This window comes from Durio zibethinus, chromosome 5 (assembly GCF_047325235.1).
Source record: "Durio zibethinus cultivar Kanyao isolate XHJ-2024 chromosome 5, ASM4732523v1, whole genome shotgun sequence".
NCBI lineage: Eukaryota > Viridiplantae > Streptophyta > Magnoliopsida > Malvales > Malvaceae > Durio > Durio zibethinus.
The window spans coordinates 34,493,070-34,509,286 of record NC_143166.1 but is presented as its reverse complement, the minus strand read 5'-3'; the positions used below and the strand labels follow the sequence as shown (position 1 = coordinate 34,509,286).

Sequence of the window (16,217 nt, the reverse complement as noted above, 5' to 3'; positions counted from 1 at the left end):
ATCCCGAGTGAAAGGCTGAAAGCGCTCTCTTCTTTCTCTCTTTGATTATCAATCGAAAACGATGGAATTTATTAAACCGTTAATTACAATTACTAGAACGAAATTAAAACAGGCATCGCTTTTAAGGCCGGAGGGTTTTAGAGAAGCCTGTTGTCTTCACTGAGTTATCGTTCTTTGTCGCAGGTTTCTTCTCTCCTCCATTGCTTTCTTTCCACGCTTTGTTTTAGCTGATTAATCACTTCATTTTTACTTTTTTCGGTAACTCAAAATCTAGGTTCTTGAAAAAAAATTATATTTTAGTTTATTTAAATAGTTTTTGTTGGCAGGTCGAAAGAGCTTTTGATTCGAACTGGACAGTGTGTTTTCTTTTAAATGGCTTCATTTTCTTAGGAAAGCAATTCCTTTATTAGTATAATGCTTTAGCCGAGACTTCTTTTTTGTTTTTGTCAGAATTGCTGATTGATAAATGATTATATGTAATTTTGCTTGATTTTGTTTAATTATTTTCAACTTTTTTTTTCAGTTTGTTTGACCTAAACTCGGTTGTTATCCCAATACTACAATGGATATTACCTGATCATTACTCGCAGATCCGTTGTGAAAAAATGTCTGAACTCCATGGCGTCTTAAAATTTTATTCCTTCTTACGTGGCTTACTCGTACAACTATTTTATATTAGTGGTTACAATGGATATAATCTAAACCGTTCCATTTTGATGGCATTTAATGATTTTGTACATTAGTTATTGTATCTATATATAGTTTTCTTTTTGGTCAGGTACCGTCCCATGTGAATTTCACTTCTCATTTTGCTATAATTCAGATAAAGTTAAGATGCTAATGTTTGGTTTAATGGAATTGGGTTGACTTGTGTTTGATGCAAATCCAAATTAGTCACCACATCTCTCCTGTAAACCCCTCTTCATTTGCAATTTACCATGTCATTTTAATCATTTTGTCCTTCCACATGATAATATTCTATTTCCATATTCATGATCATATGCAACCATACCATACACTGGTCATTTGCTACTTTCACCAAGACCACCTTGATTACTGCCGTTGCTATCTCATTATTCTCACCATTAACATTGGTTCTGGAAACGTGTGCTCTGTGATTCATCACTGCAACCAGCATAGTCAGCACAAGCCAACTGCCAACCATACTATTGACATTGCTGCCCTCTCTGCATGTGTTACTGCAGCTGCTTTTAGTCTTTTTCTTATAGAGTTTAATTTTTGTTCCGATTATTGCTGAGACAATAGCTTTTCTTGCAGCTTCACACACATAACATGTGTTGAAAGGGTTTTGTGAGACAATGTTTACTGTGTCTTGTGGTTTTTGTCCTTTTATGATTATGAAAAGTTAACTTCCTCAAACCAGGTATCATCAACTGTTTGATTATCATCTGCAGGTATCTTGGTTCTATCCATTGTACATCTTCAGCTTTATTATGAGCAATCTCTGGTACTTTTCTCACCCCATCCTGCTTTTATTTATTTCTCCGTTGTGACATTTAACCTGATTACTATAGCTATTGCTTAAACTTAAACCTATTTTTGGCCAAACATTTTCTTCTTTAGGAGTTCATCTTGCAACTGAAGACTTTTTCTGCCCTATAATTAACTGTCAGATCCATGTGGAGCTTCCTAGCCTGTAATTTTTATATTAGCAGAAGGAATTTAAACTGAGTATTTAAGTTTCCCATTTATTATGTGTTTCTTCTATTCAAGTATGTTATTTAAAGTTTTCATCTATTCTTTCAAATCCTTATTTCTGTTCTGATATATTTCAGTTTACACTAAAAAATGTCTTGGTCCAGGTAAAATGACATTGCTAAGCAAGGCTTTGCTACAACGGGGAGATCGGGCCTTCTTTGGTGGAATCTTCAAAACTAAATGATGCATTGACCTCAGACAGCAAATTGCATGCTGTAAGGCCTACTGGGCTTGGACGGTATTAATGACTGCATTCTTCTTAAACAAGCAGTTAAACCTTTTATAGAAGTGTTAGTCTGGTTTCCATTGTATGATTTCGCTCAGGATCATGATTGGAATAGGGGAGCAGGTATATTTGGTGCTTCTTTTGCGTTTCTTTCTCTTAGAGGTAAAATTCTTGTCTATATGGTATATTTTTGTTTTTTACTTGTTAGCTAGGTAAAGGTGAGTTCTTCCTGCATCTTTCTGTTTATAGAAGCATTTATTATCAGCTAGTATGCTTCTGATTTCCTTTGCCTTTTTCCCCTTTATGAAGTTGTCTATGTATTTGGAATGACAGACTTACATTATCTACAATTTATGTGTATGTTTATGCCTTAGGATTTGTACCCTAGGTTGGGAAGGCACTGGATTTCATACTTCTTTCTTGGATGTATGCATATTACTGTTTCGAGCCTGTGGTAAAACAAGTATTTGCTGTCCAACTATTTTGCTCTTAGTGTAAGCTACATAATGGCTAGATAACTTTTAAACTTCTTGGGTACAAATGGAACTTTTCCTAATGGGGCCTGGAGAAAAGGCTGGACTTCTTTGAAACTAATTGGGCTTTCTTTGCTGGTTTTGGTAATTACTTTTCACTTTAGTTGATTACTACTTGTAGATGTGATTTTTTTTATTTTACCTCTTGGCAGTTTGCTGTTATGGAAGTGAAAAGAACCCGAGAAACTTTATACTTTACAAGTTGAAAATAGAAAGTAGAGAACTCTTTGTTGAATGGACAGCTATTATTGTGTTTTGAAATCACTGATGTTCTAATCGGCTTTTCAGGAAGCCCTTGTCTTCTGGCAATTCTCTTTTTCTCACCTCTCGTAAGCTATGGTGTTACGGCCATGCTCTTTCCTCTTGTATGTCTTGACCCCATTTTTGTTCTTTTGATGATTATAAAATTGAATTTTCTCTTTCCTGAATATTGGATGGTCTTAACATGCATGTCTTTCAGTTTGTTCTTACTGCAACAGTTACAGAGGCAGAGCAAGTTATTTCCACTCAAAGAAGAAGATGGAGTGGTGCAGAGTTGGGGAAGCTTCCAGTAGTTTATTCAGTGGATACTTTATTGTAAGCTAACTGTTTTAATTAGCCTTATTTTTTTGCTTAAATACTTCATTATACCATTGAATTCATTTGCGAATGAAATGAATTTAATTTCCACGTTCTCCTGAACATGGTGGTATAGGATATTACTTGCAATATAAAGCAAGATGATAGTTTAAAATGGATAACTTTCATTTCGTTTAAAATTTTGATGTAATCATAAGAGGCTGACTCGCTGCTTGTCTCAACTAATATTTCTTCTCTAGGACGCAGGTCTTGTCCCTCTTCCCATCGGAATCTCAAGAACAAGTGCAAGACAACAAGACACTATAACAAATTCTGGCTTATGCTCTCACAACTTCTTGACAGTAAGTCCATTTCTACAAGCTAGACAGAAAAAGTTCTTGGACCTTTATCTCTTTTCTTATATTCTTGCATGTACTAAGCCTTTCATTAAAGCATATTTTTCTTTCATTTTTATCATCATTTATATTCTAAAGTTTCATCACCTAATTATGGTGCCAAAATAGATTCACCTCTTAAACTGGCAATTGCCTTAAAAAATTATTCCTAAAATCTGCACAACACTTGCCATTGCTCTCAACATTTCATTTTTGTATCTTTGTGTGCATAAAAATGCAGAAATATGTAACATATACTTACTGCTTTCTGCTTATTGCCCCTTTCTGAAATTATCAGAAATGCGTTCAGTTTGGATTATAGTAATAGAACTTATGGTAACTCTTTGATGTCTTTTATGGCTATATTTGGAAATTTTTCATGATCAAACTTGTTGGTACAAAGCTTGGATTGTAGTAATAAAACTTAGCACAATGTTGGTACTTTAAAAAAAAAAGAAGTCAATGTGGATAAAAGTTGAAATAAAGTGAGATCGGTGCATTAATGGACTGGATTGACTTGATATCTAATGAAATGTGACTTTATTTAATTATGTGCTCAAATTCTTCTATGGGATTATACATTTATGTACTAAAAATAAGCAAATCTTGACTTGGATTATTAGATTTCAATAAAGGGAGGCTCTTTATAAACAACAAAAATGTATGGCAAAATTCAAGGGCCGATAATAAAAGTAGGTGGCTTGAAAGATCATCTTTTTTGGTACTACTACTTCACATGTGGAAAATTTCCATGAACAATTGAAACTGAATAGTCATAAAACTCATGATTATTTTTTAACTTTAATGATCATTAGTAGGATTTTTATCTCTTACCTTGCTCATCTTTTGTTTTTTTCCTAAAGATCAAATTAAGAGCTTCTTCTGCCTATAATTAATTCTTTCTTTGTGCTTGATTTCTGGCAAGTGGTGACCCTGGTGCAAGAAAATGATTGAGCGATGAAAACGAGAAAGTCATATGAAAGAACTGGACGAGTCAAACAAAGGTGATTCTCGGTTTGCAAGACAAATGAAAACAAATAGAAAAGTACATGAGAATTGGATGGGAGAGTGGGTTTGCAATGGACATAACTCAACGGATCAAAGTCATCTCCAAAATATACATAGGTTATCGCATCCCAAAATCTTTCTTCCAGTACAAGCCTTGACGGTAAAGAGGTTCTCAAAATCCAAGAAAATAAATTTAGAAGTATTGGCATTGATTAAGGGTATAAAACATTCTCATTTATTTCCAGTTTTCTTGAATTTGTATTGATGTTTCAACCACTTTGGTAGATTCTGAAGCAACATTCTATTAAAATAAGCCTTTTTTTCTCCTGGAAATCAGGGAGAGACCAGACCACCCAGATAGAAGTGGGGCTGCTTAGTTTAGAAGACATGTAGAAGCATGCCCATTGCCCTGGCAGAACATGTTGGTGTGGAAAGCAAGGCATAAATATGCTTTTAGCATGTAATAATAGCATTAATATTAAACAAACAGTACTTTTTTTTATCACTTACAGCCAAGTTGAAAGACAACTTATAGAAAATGGCAATGGCTTGGAATTGGAAGAAAAAAGCATTAAAAAAACCCAACTGACATGCTTACTTGATCCCTTTGAAACTTGAAAAGAAAAGGGCAAGTGGACTCAAGAAAGCTTTTCTTATACTTTTTGAAGGAGTTGAGGTTCATGGTAGATTAGTAGTTCAAACAATGCCTTTCTGTTCATTTCTGCATTTTGCCAATATGAAAAAGATAGCTTTGAAGGAGGTAGGAAAGGAGCAAGAAACGACAAACCCCGGAAACTAGTAATTTATAACAAATATGATTAAGCCTCTTTTTTTCCCCCACAAACCACAGTTCATTTTAGTTGTTTATTATTATTTTTTTTTTCCAAAATCCTCATACAAACATAGAGCAAATAATAGTAATAACACTATAATCAGCACAAACATATATCCTCCTATACAAACAACTCTCTCTCATTCATTCCTGTTCCCTATTGGGTCCCCTTCGGACCACAGCTGAAATTACAAACTCAAACTTCTCCACATCAAACCTAAGTTATATAGAAAAATTCAAAAATAAAAATCAAATGAACAAGCAAAGCTAATAAGGGCACCTAATTAGAACCCTAATCAATTTCTCTCCATGTGACAATCCACTAAAATGTTTCATGCACTCGGCTCATCACAAACTTCATGTTCCACATCTGCACAAACAAACCCAGCAATCTCTAGTTCCTGCTCCTTATGTATGTATAATCGAATGGATTTTGTTAAAGAAAAAAAATCGAAGGCATCAACCTGTCACATATGGGAATTAAAAGTCTACTAACCAACTTGTACATTTAATGCTCTGACCATCATTGAGAATTATTTGGGTCTTCATCTGCACTGTCTGTACCTTGAGGCTGGTGTTGGTGATGTTCTAGTGGATTATTTTGCTCCGAATTAATATTTGAACCACCTCTAGAATAGGCATTAAGAGCCGCCAACATGCCCAGATTAGACTCAGACATTCCTAATCCAAGATGCTGAGAAGGTTGTTGCTGCATTAACATTGAACCCAATTGCAAAGGACTCGCTGTACCACCTTGGAATTCAACAGTACCTGGAAGATTAAATCTTGGTAAAAATTGTAACGGTGCTTGCAATGTATTCCCACTTGCTGGACTTGCTGTTCCAAAAGGCCACATCTGGGACTCAGATGGAGCAGCCCCAGATGCACCTGTTGCCACTGACGGGGCACCAGCACCAGCAGTCACGGGCAGCATCCAAAACGTACTTCCCGCTCCACTGCTAGGGCCTGGAGCCACTGCCCACATCGCAGTGGCGGGCAGGATATTTGACGGTCGAAGTATGCCCGAAGATCCAGCATCTTGCTGTGGCTTAGGCAGTTGACTTAAACCACTTTTAAAAGCCTTAATAAGGGATCCGTCTCCGCTCCCACCTCCATCGCCACTACTACTTTCACCTCGTTGCTGATTATCATCCTTAAACAAGTCCTCTCTAAAACGTTTCCTCATATAATTCTCATCTGAATTTCCACTATCTCCACCACCACCACCACCACTTCCAGGTAAAGCTTCAGCTATTTGATCTGCTGCTAGAAGATGCTGTTGCTGTTGTTGCTGCTGTTGCTGCTGAAGGTGAAAACCCAACAAAGCACTATGAGCAAACCCTTCTTCATAAGGGTGACGATGAAGATGAGAAGCCAAAGCTAAAGCACCATGGAACGAGTGAGGAGCAGATTTTGAAGGTGGAGCTGAAAGCGTAGATCCACTACTTCTTAACGAAACATTAAGAGTTGAAAAATTGGCTGGTATGGTACCAGTTCCAGTGGCAGCTATTATTGCTGGTTCAGCTTGTTGTAAAAGCCATTCAATTGTTTCCCCATCAGATTTGTGACCTAATTCTCTTGTCAATTGAAAAACCCTAGCCGCACAAGCAGCAGGCATTCTGATACGGCGGCCTCGACCATCAACTTTCGTGTGGCGATCCTTGGTGGAGCGTTTCACTGGTGGGTTAGCTGTGGTCGTCGCTGTTGATGTCGTTGTCGTAGATGAAAGTGGCAAGTTTGGCTGATTCTTCTTTGTGGAATCGATGTTGAGAGAAGTAGATCCAGTGGCAATAGCGAGAGAGGCGTCAACAAGTTGAGGTGGGTTGGTAGTAGTGGTAGAAGCTGAAGAATAGGAAGAGGAGGAAGAAGAAGAGAGAGGCGGCGTTGTGGTTGTGGTAGTTGTTGAAGAACCAGGATGAAGAAGATGATGAGGGTGTTGGTGGGGGTGAAGGTGAGAGATGGAGCCCATATTAAAAGGGTTGCCAGAAGAAGGACCTGAAGATCTGGCGCCATCAAAAGGGACCACAACAAGGTGAGGAGAAGATGGCTGTTTTTGATGTTGGAGATGGTGGGGTTCTGTAGAATCGTTGTTATCGTTGTTGCTGTTGGTTTGCTTATTGCTTTGCAAATCTGTAAGTTCCATCTGGTGGGGTTTCCAGGTTCTTGAAAGGGGTGACTTTTATTTTTATACTACAATGTTTCTTTGTTCTGGTTTCAAAGTTGATCCATCGTCAACCCCATCTTTTCTCCTGTTCTTGTTCTCTCCAGGTAAACTTTGTTTCTCTTTTGCTTTCTGATTGACTGTAGGCTTTGCCTGAGCTGTGATCAAGAGATGCTTAGGCTGAGAAGCTGGCTTTAGATGATAAATTTGGCAGAATTCCACTCGTGTTGTCTCGGAAATGAATGTTAAAGAATCGGCATGTGTGTTTTACATACACAAATATGAATCTCCTACAGCTCTTCAGACAAAGCAATGTCCACTCGCATGAGTTTCGCAATCAGGAGTTGGCCTTTGATGTGTTCCAGAATGTAAAACTCCCATTCTACCCTTGGTTTCATTCAACAGGTTACAAAGCCTGCCCACACAAGTGGACAATATTGTCCTTGTCGTTTCAATCAGTTAAGTCTTTCGGACAGAAATCGATGTGCCCGCATCATTGTCTGAATATGTTAGGAAAATATCTTTTTTATTAGTTTAAAATAAAATTAAAAAATTTTAAAAGAGAGTATATAAAGCAAATAAAATATTTTGAGATTCTTTTAGATTTAAAATACTTGAATTTTTTTACACATTGAATTTTTTTTTTTTTAGTTTCTATTAAAAGAAAGTTTCTTTTGGAGTTTTGTATTAAAAAAAATTTTCTTTTGGAGTTTAGTTTTTCTATTAAAAGAGATTTTATTCTGAAATTTAATTTTTATATTAAAAAATTAGAGAGTAAAAATTTATATTCAAAAATTTAAAAAAAATGAGAATAATTCTTTTTCCACCTTTAATTTTACGTAATTAAAATTTATTCTCTAATTATTTTTTTTTGACATAATTCAAGTGTTCAACATGTTTTGCCTTTTAGTTTTTAAAAGTCTGACATTAAATTTTCTTTGTCTCGAAACAACGTTTACAAATCAAAAGAGCTGAGATGGGGCGTCAAGGAAAGGACAAAAGTAAATTTTGGGGATTTATTAAAGAGAAAAGAAAAAGGTATTATGGTAAATAGAGGGCGTTTGGGAGTCGCGTCCAGGGCAGGGGCAGGTAAGCATCAGATAAAGCATCTAACGCTGTAGGACAGCTCATCCCTAACCAACCCCACATTCTGTTTTTATTTTTCTAATTGTTTATTTATTATAATATCTTTTCCTTTTTGATTGCTGTCAATATGGGCACCCCTTCTTTTGCTGCGCTGGCAACTTTTTTTTGTTAAAAGACCAAATTGCCTTTTTATACATTCTGGGAAGAGACCAAACTCCAATGTGTTAATAGCTATTTGTTCTGTATAAACATATGGGAATACACATTAAAACATTAGATTAATAAGTAGGAAAATAATTGAAGATAACAAACTAGGACACATAACATATAGAAAAACAAAATATTTCAACATGTAACAATGGTAATGGGTAATAGAAACAAGTAATTATCTTTACTTTGTAAGTATATATTTAGGCTATGTTTGGATAGGGTCCAGTAAAAAAGGGATGCAATTATTGTAATGTACCATCCATCTAACATAGCTTTAATATTAAATATTATATATGAAATGATATAAATATGATATAAAATTAATATATAAAAATGATATAATTTAAAATTTTAATAATTATTATATATATATGAGTTTAATAAAATTTAAAAAATATAAATTATTTTTTCATATTAAAATAAATTATGAGACGTAATTTTTATATAAAATATAATATAAATACATAAATTTTAATATTTTATATAATATAAATATATAAATCATTAAATCTACTCGATTTAATAAAATAATTTGATAAAGATTTTCTCATCGCATCAAAAAATCCTTAAAATTAAATCTTTGTTGGATAATTTTAGAATAAATTTGATTCTCAATTGAATTTTCAATTTATAAAAAAATCATCTACCATCGTATTGTTTTATTTATCGAAACAAGTTTATTATTAAACTTTGCAGATAATGTTATTGATCTTTATATTGAAAACGTAAGAAAAGAAAAACCAAACTTAAATTATAAGTAGTACAGCTACTTTTTTAGTAAAGTTTTGTCGATTCTTTTATGTTGTTCTTGCATGCGCAAAAAAAATCCATGAAAAGGCTGCAATTTGAAATGCAAAAAAAAAAAAAAAGAAAAATTTTTTTTGATGCATGTTATTGAACCCTAATTGATTTTTGTGCATGAATCATGGTGGTGCTAACTGGTTTTGACCATGCACTACTTTAAAAGTATACTATATATAAATGTACATGTATATATCTTCATGCACCAGTTTTACATGTATATTACATTTTCTATTCATGATTTAAAAATTCTTAGGCTAAAGGGCGGCAAAATTTTAAAAATCTCCCTTTGGAGGTAGGTGCCCAAATCATTTTAACTTTCCTTATATTTCAAACAAAAAAAAAAAAAGTGTAACTATCCCTATACTATTATTATTATTATTATTATCTCACAACACTAATCAGCCAGCCAATGCTCCACCTGGACCCACTTTTATATTAAAAAAGAAAAACTACTCCTAATTTGAACATATAATCATCTAATCTACTCATAATTGATTCCATTAATAACCTGATAAATCCAACCCACCTCTTCGTCCTTATCTTCTTAAACAATTTTTAACTCAAACATACAATTTAAAAATATTAAACACCCATAGATTTTTGCTGTCTTCCTCTCATTTAAAAGTTGAAAATATTTTATTAAAAAATTAATTAATTCATGCAATTAATTTTAAAAAATAATATTTAATAAATTTAAATTTTAAATTACGATTTTTTTGTCAAAAAAATTGCAAAACTTACCGTGTTATAATAAAATCATATTTAAATTCTTTCTTTTTAATATTTTAGCATTTATTTTAATACTAAGTGCATGTATTATTCTTTTAAGAAATTATCTTTTTTTGAAATAAAAATGTCCTTCCCCTGAAATAAAAAATTAGATTTTTTTTTTTTAAAGATACAAGATTTAGATTTATATCATATTGAACACAAACTATGTAGGAAAAGGAACATTGTGCGTGAGCTATAGATGTAAATCTCAACAAGGATTGTTGCATTAAATTGACTGTACTGCCTGCAGGCAAAGAAAGTGGTAAAGTGGGAATTAGTGTTCATACGTCATACTCTGTTTGGTTCTCCATATAAAAAGGAATTCTTGGTAAAAACTTCTTCCATCTTATAAATTTTTTTTTCTTTGCCAATTTCTCTATATTCCTTTTCAATATTCAATCCTATTCCAAATAACAAATTTAATTTTAAAATATTTTTTTCAAAAACGTTAAAAAAAATGAAATTCAATTGATATGAGACTGTAACTTCACTGACTTTACAGTAAAATTATTCCCCTCCCTTAAATGCATTGTAAAAGTTAAAATGGTAAATAAACAAGTGAATTCTATGCTAGAAAGATTTAGATTTAGATTTGATTTTTTTTATTAGTAATTCTTTTATAAATTTAATGTAAATTTTTTTATTAGTTTGAGGTCACACTGAAAAAATGAAAATGCAAAAACAATTATGGAAAATAATAGTATTTTTTTATATAACAAATTGATACTTTCGTAGTTGAGGTAATGATTATACGGATTTAGCAACAAATTGACCGCACATGCAAGTCACGTGCGCTTCGACAGTCCCTCTCTTTTTTGGTAAAACTTTTCCTTGCTTTTTATTTTGTTTGTAAATGTGGTCTTTTTCACCGTGAAATTTCACGGCGGGAAAAAGTCCTTGTCATTCACGGCGAAACAGACACAACGCTTTTAAGAGGCGCTTGAGGGACAGCAAACAATTATGAGAGGAGGCAGCAAAAGCCTGCCCTTGGTCTACGTTTGGGACCACCCAACATATTATTCTCTTATCCGGTAATCCACATTTCCACGTTGATTTCAACGGTATTCGACTTCCCAAACGCAGCTAATTATAACCTGTTTGTTTCATGATGTTAATAGCTTAACGAAATGCTTGCAATTTCATCCTCAATTTCAAATATTAACAGTGAAACATTGATTTAGACAGCAACCAATTGGTCTATTTATTGATATTTTATTTGAATTACCGGAGAAAATTTTATACCATAATTTATATTTATATAAAATATTTTATTTTATTAAATTTATTTATAATTTTTATTAAAATTTAAAATTATATTATTTTTATATTTTTATTAATATTATTTTATTTTATTTTGTTATATCATATTTAAAATTATTAAATTTACAAAAAAAAAAAGTACGTGTTATTTAAGTTTTGGTTGTTAGCACGGTTAGAAAATCTAAACACATTACGTGCCCTTGGCCATAACATTAAATGGGCCATGAAAGATGGGCCTTGACCTACTGTTCTTTCTGCCTATTTATACTTTGATAATCAATCCAATGTACAGGCGGGCCAGAACAGGGGAGAGCTGAGAGCCGTGGGGTCCCAGCGCAATAAACATCGAAAAGTGAATATCGCTATCCCAAGTCCCAAATCATCCAAAGATGATCCAATGCATGCATTAGCAGAGTAGATCCTTTTTGCCTTTTCTTCTTTTTGGATTCTTGCCCATCCTTCGGTTTACAACCCTCTTTTTCGTCTTTTACTTTTTAGGGTTTTTTTTTTTTTTTTGGTGTGTGGATAATTTTAGGGTTCCGAAAGGTAAACGGAGATCAGGGAGACAGGGACCCAAGGCTTGAGGCTATAGAGCTAAGAAATCTTTTACATTTATCAATAAAGTTGATGAAAGTGGTTAATATTTAAGTTTAGATACGAAATATTTAAATTTGAACTCTCATAATTTTTATTAGTAAATAATTTGTAAATCTAAAATTTTTTAAAAAATTTGTAAATCTTTTACTTCAAGATTTTTTCTATTCTTGAAGATACGATAATTTTTCTCTTTTAATTTTTTTCATGACAAAAAAAAAATTTATATTTGAAGCATTTCAATGATAATTTAATTTTACTCATCTTTCTATATATATTTTTTATCGATGCTTGTTGGTCAGAATGACAAAGAATTAGATTTTCTTTAATTAATATTTTGATTTTGAATCTTATAAATAAAAAAAATAAGTTTAAGAGAGCTTATTTTTTTTATAGGATCTGACTCAGCTCGATTCTAAATTAATCAAGATTCAAAATGACTTTCTAACATGGAAGTCTCAAGCCAAAAAATATATATATCTTTTGATATGTTGGAATAATACTTTATATTTGCATTTGTGTGTTTTGGTTGATACTTTAGGATTAACATACACAATATTAATTAAATTAATCTCATTTATATGTAATTTAAATATTGAAAATTTATTTACATATATAATATAGTACTATTTGATTTATGCATCAGGAATTTTTCTTTTTTTTTTCATTTTCTTATATTCTTTAAAAAGTACTATAGTATTAGTCAATCAAGCTTATTATGATTAATCCATCTAATACTGAACTACATGAATAGAAAAAAAAATGTAAAATTCTCTATTTAATTCGAATAACTGATATTGGCAAACAATAATAAAATTATATGTTGATTTAGATTTGGAGAAGAAAAAGAAAAAGCAGTGGAGAGGGACCCAAGAAGCAGCTAATGGAGCAGCAACTCATTCCTCCTCGTCAGAATCCTACCCTTTTAACTAGGACTTGCTTTTGCTTTTTCTCCGACTTCTTCATTCTCTTCCCTTAGCTTTTTCTTCTCTCAATAATTTCTCCATTACAATTTTCCCTTTTCATGCCCCCCAAAGCCCCTTTATTCTCTGCTTTGTAAACTTTGCTTTTTCTTTACGTATTCAAGGATATCAACGACCCCAAGAAAACCATTTTTCCTCCAAACAAACAAGAAACTAAAGCTAATCAACCCAAGAAGAAGAGAGAAGGGGAATAACAGAAAGGAAATGGTTGAGTTTGATTATGAAGAACTTGTAAAAGCGACCGAAAGTTTCTCGCCATCAAGACTGATAGGCAAAGGCAGCCATGGAGCGGTCTACCAAGGCATTCTTCAAGATAACCAAGCAGTGGCCGTAAAGAGATCATCCATCAATGGTGTTGAGGCACAACGTGACAACTTGAAGAAGCTAAACAATGAAATATCTATATTGTCATCTTTACGTCAAAGTTCTCACATCATTAGCTTTCTCGGAGCTGCCACTCACGACTCAGCCAACGACGACGAGCTTTTGGTGATGGAGTTGATGCCTAATGGTTCTTTGCATGATTTGCTACACTCTGCAGCCTCCCAACCCTCGTGGCCTAAACGTGTAGAGATCATTATGCAAATAGCAAGGGCGGTTCAGTTCCTCCATGAAGGCAAGCCTTTGGTCATCCATAGGGATATTAAATCTGCTAATATTTTGCTTGATTTAACTTGGACTGCTAAATTGGCTGACTTTGGACTCGCAGTCTCGTTCTCGCCAACAGACTCGCTGAGTCAGGCGACTCAACCAGCCGGCACTATTGGGTACTTGGACCCCTGTTACAGCGACCCTGACAAACTGAGCACTAAAATCGACGTGTTTAGTTTAGGGGTTGTTTTCTTAGAAATTATTTGCGGTAGAAAAGTCATTGATGTCTCGAAAGCCCCGGCTTCAATAGTTGAATGGGCAATTCCATTAGTAAAAAAGCAAAGGATGATGGATATCTGCGACCCCAGAACTCGATTTCCAACGTACATGGAAGGCATGATCAGGAGAATATTGAGCGTGGCATCACGTTGTTTGTCAGAACAGGAAGACCACCGTCCTTCAATTGGAGAAATTATCATGGCAATGGAGACTTGTTCCATTGAACGAGTCAGAACTATTACTACTTGGACTAGCATCTTGCAGAACTTGGTTCTAATCAGGAGGCGGCGAAAGAGTAGACAGTGCAGGGCCATTCATGCAAACCAGCAAGGTGATATTAATAGCGACGTTTCAAGAGGGAAAATGTTGCTAAAGGAGATATTAGCAGATGTTATGTTGAGATGAGTTCGACTGATCAGTTGTCAGTTGAGTTGACTCAAAAATGTGAGAGGGAGTCGAATCAAATAAACTCGAGTGGGTCAATAGTCGGTTGCCTTTGTCGATATATAATGTAGGTTTTAATAAAAAACATGCATTCCAAACAGAAGATTCTCAGAAAGTTGGTAGCCAGAGAATATATAAAAGAAAGCTTTAATTGTATGCCCTGTCATGCCCTGTCGATGTACATTCTTCACCTTCTTTTTCCTTTTTTTTCTTTTCTTTTTAAATTTTTATATACGCATTTTGTTTTCGGGGTATTGGCATTTTCACTTTTGGAACATTGGCCTCTTTGGGTACAATATTTATTGTTTTTCCTTTAAGTTCTCATTGTGAGAGAAGTTTTCTCTCAATTGTACTTTTATACAGGGATGTCAATTGACCTCATTTTTTGTTTTTATATTATTTTCGTATTTATATTTAACAAATATTTTAAATTTATTTTTATCCTTATTCTTGTAGATATTTAATATATATATATGAGTAATTTTTGTATCCGTAACTTTTTTTTTAAGTAAAATATAAAAATTATTTTTAAAATTTTTTTATTTTTATTTTGCATATTTATTTAATTTTTTTTATAAATATATATTTTCAAATATAAATATATTATTTTTAATTAATCTAAAATAAATGTTATATTATTAGCTAAAAATTAATTTATTAAATATATAAATATATATAAGGTACAGGACTGGTGCTATATAATATATTATTGTACCCATACCATGTAAAAATTTTAAAACTATATCTATCATTGTCCTTATTTTTAAAATTTAATATCTATTTTTATCTCAATTAAGATAAAAAATTAAATTTCCCATTGGATTTAGATAGTATTTACATCCTTAATGTTATATATATATATATATATATATAAATATTCAAAATCAAACAAATGTACCCATATATATGTTTAAGCTCATGTATATATTAGAATATCTTAATCAAGATAAGATCAAAATTTTCATTGAATTTGGATAAAATTTATATTCTTAATTATATATATATGTTCAAAATCAAACAAATGTAACTATATATATATATATATATATATGTTTAAGCTCATGTATATACATATTAGAATATTGTAATCAAAATAAGATTAAAAACATCAACGAATGGTTGATTTAGTTGATAAATTCGTTCATTTCAAGTTAAAATAATTTTGAGTTCAAATATTGTTGATGATTATTAAATAACTCATATGTCCAGAGCTTTTTCAATAACAAAAAGAAAAAGAAGATTCATGAGACTATGATCTTTGATCCTCAACCTATTATATAACTTTTATAGAGGAATATATATATATATATGTATGTATATATGTTTATCATTAAATTTATTTTGCCAATAAAATAGTAAAAAGGTTGTTCCTTGTTGTTGTCGGGATTTGCATGCATGGTGAGGGCAAAATATTATACAAAATACAATTGTTAAGTTAAAAAGTAGCAAGAAGCTTCCCCTTTATTCCTTTTGAAAGATGTGGGATTTTGAAATATGAACCTAATGTTGGTAATGGTCATTAAAATATGCTTACAAGAGTTTGTGAAACAGGCCAAATGGCAAAAGACTTGTTTTTAATTTGTTTGTTTTATCTATAATACTTATATTCATAAGAGGTAATAGTTTGATTATTCAAAATTGAATATCTCACTTTCAAATTCTACCCACTACCCACTCTTATATCTTTTAATTATGTGTATGATCTTTTTTAAGCAATAAAAATTTTTAGGTTTTGCTTAGTATATTTATTCTTTTAAATTGAT

General features: G+C 32.6%; 3 pseudogenes across 3 annotated transcripts; 2 read left to right on the top strand and 1 right to left on the bottom strand.

Annotated features, from left to right (window-relative positions):
* The first annotated feature begins 877 nt into the window (after positions 1-877).
* Positions 878-4,944, top strand: LOC149518981 (uncharacterized; annotated as a pseudogene). The gene is made up of 11 exons (XR_016342010.1): positions 878-1,230; positions 1,385-1,415; positions 1,536-1,629; positions 1,797-1,880; positions 1,991-2,127; positions 2,279-2,371; positions 2,460-2,562; positions 2,767-2,843; positions 2,939-3,054; positions 3,297-3,398; positions 4,357-4,944. The product of XR_016342010.1 is annotated as an uncharacterized LOC149518981 (transcript).
* Positions 4,945-5,232: 288 nt separating this feature from the next.
* On the bottom strand, positions 5,233-7,690 carry LOC111282766 (transcription factor TCP8 pseudogene; annotated as a pseudogene). Its single transcript, XR_016342427.1, has 2 exons — positions 5,768-7,690; positions 5,233-5,641 (listed from the first exon to the last, which is right to left on the bottom strand). The product of XR_016342427.1 is annotated as a transcription factor TCP8 pseudogene (transcript).
* A 5,274-nt stretch (positions 7,691-12,964) lies between these two features.
* LOC111282767 (serine/threonine-protein kinase-like protein At5g23170 pseudogene) lies at positions 12,965-14,701 on the top strand (annotated as a pseudogene). The gene has a single exon (XR_016342498.1). The product of XR_016342498.1 is annotated as a serine/threonine-protein kinase-like protein At5g23170 pseudogene (transcript).
* Positions 14,702-16,217: the final 1,516 nt, after the last annotated feature.